Source organism: Mus pahari, chromosome 10 (assembly GCF_900095145.1).
Source record: "Mus pahari chromosome 10, PAHARI_EIJ_v1.1, whole genome shotgun sequence".
NCBI lineage: Eukaryota > Metazoa > Chordata > Mammalia > Rodentia > Muridae > Mus > Mus pahari.
Window position 1 is genome coordinate 33,396,269 of NC_034599.1, and position 9,917 is coordinate 33,406,185.

Below are 9,917 nucleotides of genomic sequence, written 5' to 3' on the forward strand. Positions count from 1 at the left end.
TAAGAAATGGATGAAAGTTGAAAATCAACATGAAGGTAACAGAAAGACAGAAGCATTGCCCATATCCATTTCCCATTTCAAAACTACTATGGATACCTTGGATAGATTTAGAACTCTAAGTGGTAACAGTGGGAGCCTATTGGGAAAAACCAGAAGTTAAGAGATTAACTAGAGTAGGTTGGCATTCATGCATTAGTCAAGGATGAAAGAAAGCAAACAGTAGCCTCCAGCTGCATATGTAGTAGAAGATGGTCTTATCCAGCATCAATGGGAGGAGAAACCCTTGGTCCTGTGAAGACTCCATGCCCCAATGTAGTAGAATGCCAAGGCAGTAAGATGGGAATGGGTGGGTGGATGGGTTAGTACCTTCATAGAAGCAGGGGTAAGGGGATAATACGGGGGGGGGGGGTTGCAGAGGGGAAACCAAGAAAGGGATAACAATAGAAATAAAATAAATAAAATATCCAATAAAAAAGAGAAAAGAAAGCAAACAATATATAGTAGATTTTTTTCTAAGTCTAAGAGTAGATCTCACATAGGAAGGGTAGATAAATGAATATTCTAAGTTTATTTGTTGGCTTATTGTAAGTGAAAAATGGCTGAGAACTATGTTCTTGAGAAGTGCACATATTTCTGCATCTTGGACACATGTAGCAGGGCAATGTTTCATGCTAATATCACTTAAGTGTATGTTATTTGGAAAGTACTATCTTTGCAGGAAAATAAAATTAATTACACCTTCTTTTGCAAGGTTCATATTCATCCTAGTTTCTTGTTCTTGGACTAGAAGAATCAATTGTACAAATTGACTCCTATCTACTTTAGCAAATTAACCCCTCAGCTCATATCAGCTGGCTTGTGGGAAACTGAATTGTTTAAATTGTTTCAGATAGACTCTAGCTCTCTTTTTATCAAAGCAGGAACCCAGATGGCCAGGATGAGTTGGTGGATGTGGTGGCCCAAGTTCAGTTTGATAGTAAGATGAGCATTTATAGATTCTATGATTGTGTGGAAGAAAAGGAAGTATTATAATCTTTCTAAAAATGTTTTCCAGTATAGCAAGGCACATTAAGGCCAGTGCTTTGTCCAGGTTCTAATATCAAAATAAACCTTACATCCATTGACAAGATAACAGCATAGTGAAAGTTAAAACAGAGATTGAGCGATCATTGTTGATTGAAGTGGGATGCAGAAACCGTATTTCCTGAGACACTGGCCCCCAGCCTTGTCCAAAGGACACCAAACTCCCGACCACACAAACACTGTAGAGTCTTTAAAAACTCTTCTGTTAACCTTAGTAATTTATCTCCACTAATACTTTTTTTTTTAAAAGAAACTGTGAAGAGATTATCAGAATAATTTTATTTCAGATTTTACTAGTGTAGTGTGTAGCTACAACTTGACATTCCAGGGAAGACTTGACTTCTGTTTTAAAAGTTTTCAATCAGGCAGTTTCAGTGGTTTCATTTTAGAAATGTGTTTGCTGTTTATTTGCAGATGTTTGACAAAGGGATTATTGCTAAAAAAGAAAATAAAAAAACAATACTTATCAAATGAAGAATTTTAGAAAAATTTACATTCCCTGCTAAAGAAAGTTGTGTTAGCTTTAGAGGTAGGTATTTGTTTTCTAGAACTTGTTTTTGTTGATAGCTGTATGTACAGAACATATTTGTTATGCGAGGTGTAAGTCTTGCAATACACTTGTAAGATACATTATATTGTTTAGGGATTAAGAAAGCAACATAATGATGAAGTAACTATAGTATATAGTTCCTACTGTGAATAATGCTTTGCTTTTGTAATGTATGAATAAAAAATAATACTAAAAGATCCTCATTCATAAAGTGAAGCAATTTCAAATGTATGCCTCAGCACTCTCCAGTCATACTTTCACACCCCTCCATAAGAATGTTAGGAAACTATTATCTTGTTTTGAATTTGATCCATGTGCATTGTTTTACAGTCCATGGAAAGCAAAGCTAGAGTGTGAACAAACTTGAAACCAACACATGGTTATTAAAGACAAATCCCTAAGAAGAAAATGCATCCTCAAAGGAAAAGAATTAAGTGATATTAGCCCCAGCAATGACTACCCTCCCACTCTACCCCAATCAAAATGCTGACAAAACATATTGCTTATTTCTGGAAAATATTTCTCAGGCACTATCAGTCTATATCATGAAAACAAATGAACAATATAGGAACTATATCACATGTTTAGACATGATTTTTTTCTCAGTATCAAACAGTCAAAGCAACCATGTTCACTTTTTTTCTGATTTTCATATTTCTCAATCTTACTTAAACATAGAAACAGAGTCATATACATATATATATATATATATATATATATACACACACTCAAAATAGATTATGGTATTCTGTAGCCTAATTATGTATTTCAATGATAATAAACACTTATAATTTAAATGTTTCAAAGGTATCCATTCATCCACTAAGTTATTTACTCAAGAAACCTCTATTGGAAAGGTTATTGAGTAGTCAGTCTATATTCTTTACTACAATGGATAAGATCAACTGGATCAATATTATCATAAATGATTCCCATTGCTACAAAAGATAATTTTAGCCACAAATATAAATTTTAACTACCAATATTCTTCAACCTTTACCACATATTGTAGCCTATGTAGTCCACCACCAGTGTCTAGCACTTACAGAAGAGGAAACTACTAGAACTCTGGGGATCCAGATTATCTGGAAGAGATGCCATCAAGCAATGACTAATTTTATCCATAATCTTGGATTTCTGCCCAAGTGATTAGCAGGAACAATAGAATCTTCTTATCCAAGTTATCTTTGCTTAATTGCTCATTACTTTTTTTCATATTATTTATGTTCATGTTTTTAAATTATTATTTTATTTATTTCCATACCAGATGTTACTGTCCATCTCTGTGTCCCCTTGCAAAATTCCTCCAACCATCCTCCTACCTTTTGCCTCTGAGAAGGTATCCCATTATCCCCAAACTTTGGGGCATCAAGTCTCTACAGGATTAGGCACATCATCTTCCACTGAAGCCAGACAATAATAGACCAATGGGACCTCATAAAATTGAAAAGCTTCTGTAAGGCAGGAAACACTGTTAATAGGCCAAATGGCAACCTACAGATTTGGAAAAGGTATTTACCAACACTATATTGATAGAGGGCTAATATCTAAAATACACAAAAAATTCAAGAAGTTAGACTCCAGAGAACCAAATGACCAGATTTTTAAAAAATGGGGTACAGAGCTAAACAAAGAATTCTTAACAGAGGAATCTCCAACAGTTGAAAAGCACTTAAAAAAATGTTTAACATCTTTAATCATCAGGGAAATGCGAATCAAAATAACTCTGAGATTTTACCTCACACCAATCAGAATGACTAAGATAAAACAAACAAAAAAAAAAACAAAAATAAAACAAAACAAAACAACAACAGGAAAAAATAGTCAATAGCAGATGCTGGCGAGGATGTGGAGAAAAGGAAATTCCTCCATTGGTGGTGGGACTGCAAGCTGGTAAAATGACTTTGGAAATCAATCTGGCAGTTTCTTAGAAAACTGGAAATATTTCTACCTGAAGAACCAGCTATACCACTGCTTGTCATATATGCAAAGGGTGCTCCAACATATAACAGGGACACATGATCCACTATGTTTATAGCAGCGTTACTTATAGTAGCCAGCTGTAAACAACCCAGATGTCCCTCAACAGACAAATGGATACAGAAAATATGGTACATTTACACAATGGAGTACTATTCANCTATTAAAAACAATGATTTCATGAAATTCTTAGGCAAATGGATGTAACTAGAAAATATCATCCTGAGCAATTTAAGCCAGATAGAAAAGAACACATATATGTACTCACTGATAAGTGGATCTTAGCCCCAAAGCTCAGAATACCCATGATACAACCCACAAATCATATGGAGCTTAAGAATGAAGACCAAAGTGTAGGTGTTTCAATCCTACAAAGAAGGAGGAACAAAATAATCACAGAGGGTAGAGGAAAGAAGGGATCTGGGAAGGAGAGAGGAGGGAGAGGGGAAAGAGGGGCAGGAACAGTCGTTGGAAAGGACAGGAGAGAAGTACTGAAGATCAGGAAATAGAATAGAAACATGTAGCAGTGGGGGATGGGGACCTGGGGGTAGACACTAGAAATTTCCAGGTTCCAGGGAAGTGAGAGGCCAACAGGATCCACTGGTGATGACTTTAGCTGAAATACCCAAGAAAGGGGAGATGCAACCTGTAAAGACCACCTACAGTAGATAGGCACAGCCCCCAGTCAAGTGATGGGGTCACCCACACATCTCAAAATTTTTAACCCAGAAATTTTCCTGTCCAAAAGAACGACAGGGACAAAACTTGGAAAAGAATCTGAAGGAAAGGCCATCCAGAGACTGCCCAATCTAGTGATACATCCTATCTCTATGCAAATACCAAAGACACACACTATGACTGATGCCAAGAAGCACTTCCTGACAGGAGCCTGATATGGCTTTTCTCTGAGAGGTTCTGACCAATACAGATGCAGATACTCACAGATAACAATTGGACTGAGCCCAGGAACCTCAATGGAAGAGCTAGAGGAAGTACTGAAGGAGCTGAAGGGTATAGCAACTCCATAGGAAGAACAGTATCAACTAATTGGACAATCCAGAGCTCCCAGGGACTAAAGCACCAACAAAAAAGTATATATGGAGAGAATCCCTGGCTACAGATACATATGTAGCAGAGGATGGCTTTATCTGACTTCAGTGGGAGGGGAGGGAGACTTGATGCCCCATCATAGAGGGATGCTAGGGGGTTGAGGCACATAGAGGCAAAAGGGAGGGGGAAGAGGGGCATGGGATGGGGGCGTATCTGGGAAGTGGTATATCATTTGAAATGTAAACAAAACGATTAATAATAAAATGTGATGAATACAAAAATCAAAATAAAACAAACAACACCAAATCCTTAAATTCAATTTTCAACATTAATCATCAGGAAAATGTAAATCAAACTACTTTGGGATTTCATTTTATATCTCTACACACACACATACTCACACACACACACACAAAAACATACACGCACACATGATTACTCATCTATTGCTGGTTGAAGTGCAAACTTTTATAGCTACACTATGGAAATCAGTGTGTTGGTTTCTCACAAAGGAGGGGATCAACCAATCTTAATATCCAGTTATTCTACAGGATTTACTACTGGACATATATGAAAATGAAACTTTACTCAACTACCTAGCCAACCATATTCATCACTGTCCTATTGATGATAACTAGAAACTGAATGTACCATAGATTCCATCAGTGGTTGAATTGAAAAAGAAAATGTGATAATATTTCACAGGGGAATATCACTCTTCCATTCTGAAAATAAATAAATAAATAAAAAGTTTCAAGTAAATGAATACAACTAAAAAAACAAAACAAAACAAAACAAAACAAAACAACCTATTCTGAGTGAGGCAACCCAGAATCCAAATACAGGAAGACAAAATATAATATGTATTAATATAATATGTATTCTCTTATGTATAGATGTTAACTCTAAAGTATTTAACAAGCAAAGTACAATTCATATAACCACAGAAGTTAGGAAGAATAAGGGACAATGGTGAAGGAGTGAATATTCCTAGGAAGAGGAAACAATAGATAGTGATGGAGGAAAAAAGGCATTGAAGTGGGAAAACTAAGCAAAGAGAAGGAGGGAACAGAGGCATTGGAAAAGGAATATAGAAAGAGATGGCTAAAACTAAGAACCATTTGTAGGGTTATATGAAAACTCAATATGGTAAAAATTTCCTGTAATATATACATATATATAAGGGTGATCTAAATAAATCCAGCAAAAAATGGATGTGACAAAGCCCCAGCTATATATCTCTCATGACCAAATGAATCTTCCAGTGTCAGAAACTGGTTACACTTATTTGAGTTGTTGGCCAAAGGGGTTCCATGGGAACCTTTAAACAACACATACTGTTCCCAAAGTTATTGGCAGCTCTCCACAAAGTAAAGCTAAGGCCCTTTTGCTGAAGAGAACACTTATATAACTCATTAAATATCCAGTTGAACTGGAACCTACATAGAGCCTTCACCTGTACAGACTAGATTTCATGGTTCTGAACACTAGTAGCCTACTCTACAGGCTACCAAAAGAGAAAGTTAAACACAAACCAACTACATTTTGATCTATAAGAGTGTCCTGCATGTGACATAGCTTGTGGGAGTAGCCAACCAATATCTGATTTGACTTAAGGTCCTCTCCATGAGATGGAACTCAAACAATGCTGCATGGGTAACCCAGAGCCTGAGACTAGTTAGGTCAGGAACCTAAGGGTAAAACCAAATACCCATCCTTTGCCTTTTTTTGCTAAGAAAAAATAATGTAGCAATATAATGACTTCTAATTTTGTTATACTCATTATTTAGTGCCTTTTCCAGCCATCATTAGAGAACCCTGCTCCTGAAGCAGATTTGAACAAATACAGAAACCACAGGCAGACATAGTGTGAAGAGTGAAAGACCCTGAAACACTTAGCTGTAAAGGGGACATATCCATCCAATCTTTTGCCTTGGAGCTCACGGTACCCCTCAAACAGGAAGTAGAAAAAGTGTCAGAGTCAGAAATGGTGGATTATATCAAGGAATCAAGACTTTCTAGAGAAAAGGGAGTGGTATACATATAAACTTAGAGATGCTGCAGCAAGCACAAGGTCTGTACCAGAAGGGGGGTCCTAGAGTCAGAAGGGTAAACACATACCCCAGTACCTAACCCAGAAGTTCTTTACAATTGATAGCTACTTACAAATGAAAAAATAGTTTTCTCCAAAGAAGTTTCATTGGGAAATAAACTGTTTCTTAAAGCCAATACCCATGCCCATCAATAGATGGCCAATACAAAATGAGCCAAGTGGCATCCTTGGAGGTTATTTCTTTCTTAATGTTAAGTCTCAGAGAATCTCTCTCTCTCTCTCTCTCTCTCTCTCTCTCTCTCTCTTTCTCATCTCCTTGCCTCTCACCTCTAATCATACAGGTCCTTTGTGCCTATATTATGGCTTCTAGATTGAGAATTTTTGGGTTTCCTTGAGTATGAACATGTGTGTCTCTTTGTGCATGCCTTTCTTATACTCCTTCTTTGGCTATTTTACTTGTGTGGTTGTTTTTCCTTATTTTGATTTGTTTGTTTTTTATTTATCTTACTGTAGTATCTTCTCATTTTATTTTATTATTTTTCCTTAGATACCTGTTTCTTTTCTAAAGAGAACCAAAATGGCAAGGGTAAAGATTAGAGAGGCACTTGGGAGGAACTGGCATAGGGAGGGGAAAGTGCAGTGTACATTGCATAAAAGATTGCCTTTCTTTCTATTTTGCATTATTTATTTATTCACTTTACAACCCAGGATCACTGTTCCTCTCCTCCCCATTCACCACCCCCTGCCCCCTCCCCCCCACAAACAGCTTCTCCTGTCATTTCACCTTTTCATTTTCCTGTGAGGAAAGCCCTCTCTGAATATTATCCCTCTTTGGCCATTTAAATCACTGCAGGACAAGGCACATGTTCTTCCACTAAGTTCAGACAAGTAAGCCCAGTTAGGTAAAAGGGATCCACAGGCAGGCAACAGATACAGACTCAGGGACAATCCCTGCTCCAGTTGTTGTGGGACCCATGTGAAAACCAAGATGCCCATCTACTACATATATGCAGGGGCCCAGGTCAAGTCTATAATCACTCTGGATAGTGGTTCAGTATCTGAGAGCTCATAAGGATCCAGGTTAGTTGATTCTGTTGAGTTTCCTGTGGTGCCAAGGACCAGCCTCAGCATGCAGAGGGGTTCTGAAAGAAGGTGTATCTTGGAGCAGTGAAAAGAATGACAATATATCAAGAAATTCATATGTATATACATACACATTTATTCATATAACAACAACCAGTAAAAAAGAAGACCATGAATTTGAGAGAGAGAGAGAGAGCAAGAAGGAACAATATGACGCTTCAATGTAGATGATTTCCCTTTTTCTCTACATACTTGTTATATGGTCTTCCCCCTCAGGATCTTGTCACTGAAGAACAACCTGCTGGTTCAGGTCAGTAACATAGTTGGGTTCTACTACCAATATTTGGAAATTTTATTGTTAATTCTTGAACACTAGTTAAATGATATAGTTGAAAGAATAGTGGATGAGCATGAAAAACTGACCTGGAACTCACAATCTTTAGCCCTTAGCCTCCTGAGTGCTAGAATTATGAAAACTGTTACTGGCTTGACAGAATTTTTAACAAGTTTTACTCAATAAACTGAACATTGATAGAGTGTGAATGCCCTTATGCAAACCATATGCAATATTAATATCAGAGTATAAGGTTATTACATCCATAAGAGACTTGTGAATAATGAATAAATGTAACAAATTAGGAGATATTTTTCAGATATATTCCTTCTACAATTTATTAGATGTTATGAACATATTTCAAAATGAGTATCACTTAAATAACTAATTCCAGTGCAAAATCTTTCTCTGATGTTTAATAGATATACATAGTTACAACATAAAGCTAATGTGAACACATTTCAAAACTTCCTCCTCAATTCAATAATCTGTGGGGTGTAACTCATTTTTTGCATTACATTTTAAAAGTCCTTCAATTTATTATATTGTCAAATTATTAATTAACATGCATAGAGCTTTTTCATAAGTCCAAAATAACATCACATATATTCAGAGATGATATATGTCCCTATTTCCCATACTCAAGGACATTACTTGATCACTTTACCCTTATTTTTCTGAATCACTATGAAGTTCCAGTGGAAGAGGGTTACACATTTGCAATTCCTGTTTTACAAAGTAAAACCTGAGACATGGAGATATCTAGTCACCTTTCCATACTCTCATAGTAAGGAAGTATATGAGAGAGGTATCAAATACAGATCATTTAAGTCTGTAGTCCTCATTCTGTTCTATAACAGGTTTAGAAGTTACTGAGCCTATCACTAATATGTTATGTCTAAGGAGAGTAAGAAGGATAGTCTGTCAGGACATCATAGAAAGTGCAAAATCTTAGAAATTATACAAAATGTAACATGAATTTTGAGGGCTGAGAAAATTAGTTTGGTAGTACACAACTTGCTTAGCATATATGAAGTGCTTAGATCCATTCCCAGAAGCTCAAACTTAAAAAAAAAATGATTTCTAAAAAAAAAAAAAAATGATTTGAGAGGAAAGATGTCACCTGAATTGTGACACTATATTTATTGATATATTTTTAATTAAATAATTAAGAGCTTATATGTGCAATTATCAGTGGATATTTGTTTAACAATGAAAGAAAAAATCAAAACACTTGCTATCCCTGAGGAGATGGAAGTAATTGGAAGATGAGAGTTCAGAATTGGCTCAAGAGCCGAATATGTACAATCTCCATAGAGAAATGTGTGCACAACTTAAGTCCCCAAGATATGAATGGCATAGTATGAAAATGCTACCACCTCATTCTCTTTTCATAACTACTTTCTGTTCCTGGAAAGATACTGAGTAAGCTTCTACTTTGCATATAGCCATGTGTGGGATATTAGGAAACTCATTTGAAGTGTCTGATTTCTCAGTGGCTAGTGTGATAATAGACAGGATCCTCATTTTCCACTAGTGTTTTAGTGGATTAAGGAATGCCTTTTAAAATATGAGAATGTTTGCAGGATTAGAGTATCTGTTGTGCTGTAATCTCTTAGAAGAAAATGTACCAATACCGCAGTGCCAAAAGCTGTTATCATCAAGACAACAGTATATGACAAAGCAAGCTTTGAAAACAGCTACATGAGCTTCCTGACCTTTATAAAAACTTGACTAAAAGGTCTTAAAAGGTTGTGTGTGTGTGTGTGTGTGTGTGTGTGTGT

At 36.3% G+C, this 9,917-nt stretch overlaps 1 protein-coding gene across 1 annotated transcript in view; it reads left to right on the top strand.

The window, feature by feature from the left end:
* The first annotated feature begins 7,879 nt into the window (after window positions 1–7,879).
* The window catches only part of LOC110327866 (olfactory receptor 8B3-like), a 4,178-nt gene continuing 2,140 nt past the window's right edge, over window positions 7,880–9,917 (top strand). Inside the window, exon 1 of the mRNA XM_021207118.1 lies at window positions 7,880–8,109. The gene's annotated coding sequence lies outside the window, so the exon portion shown is untranslated. The remainder of the gene's footprint in view (window positions 8,110–9,917) is intronic.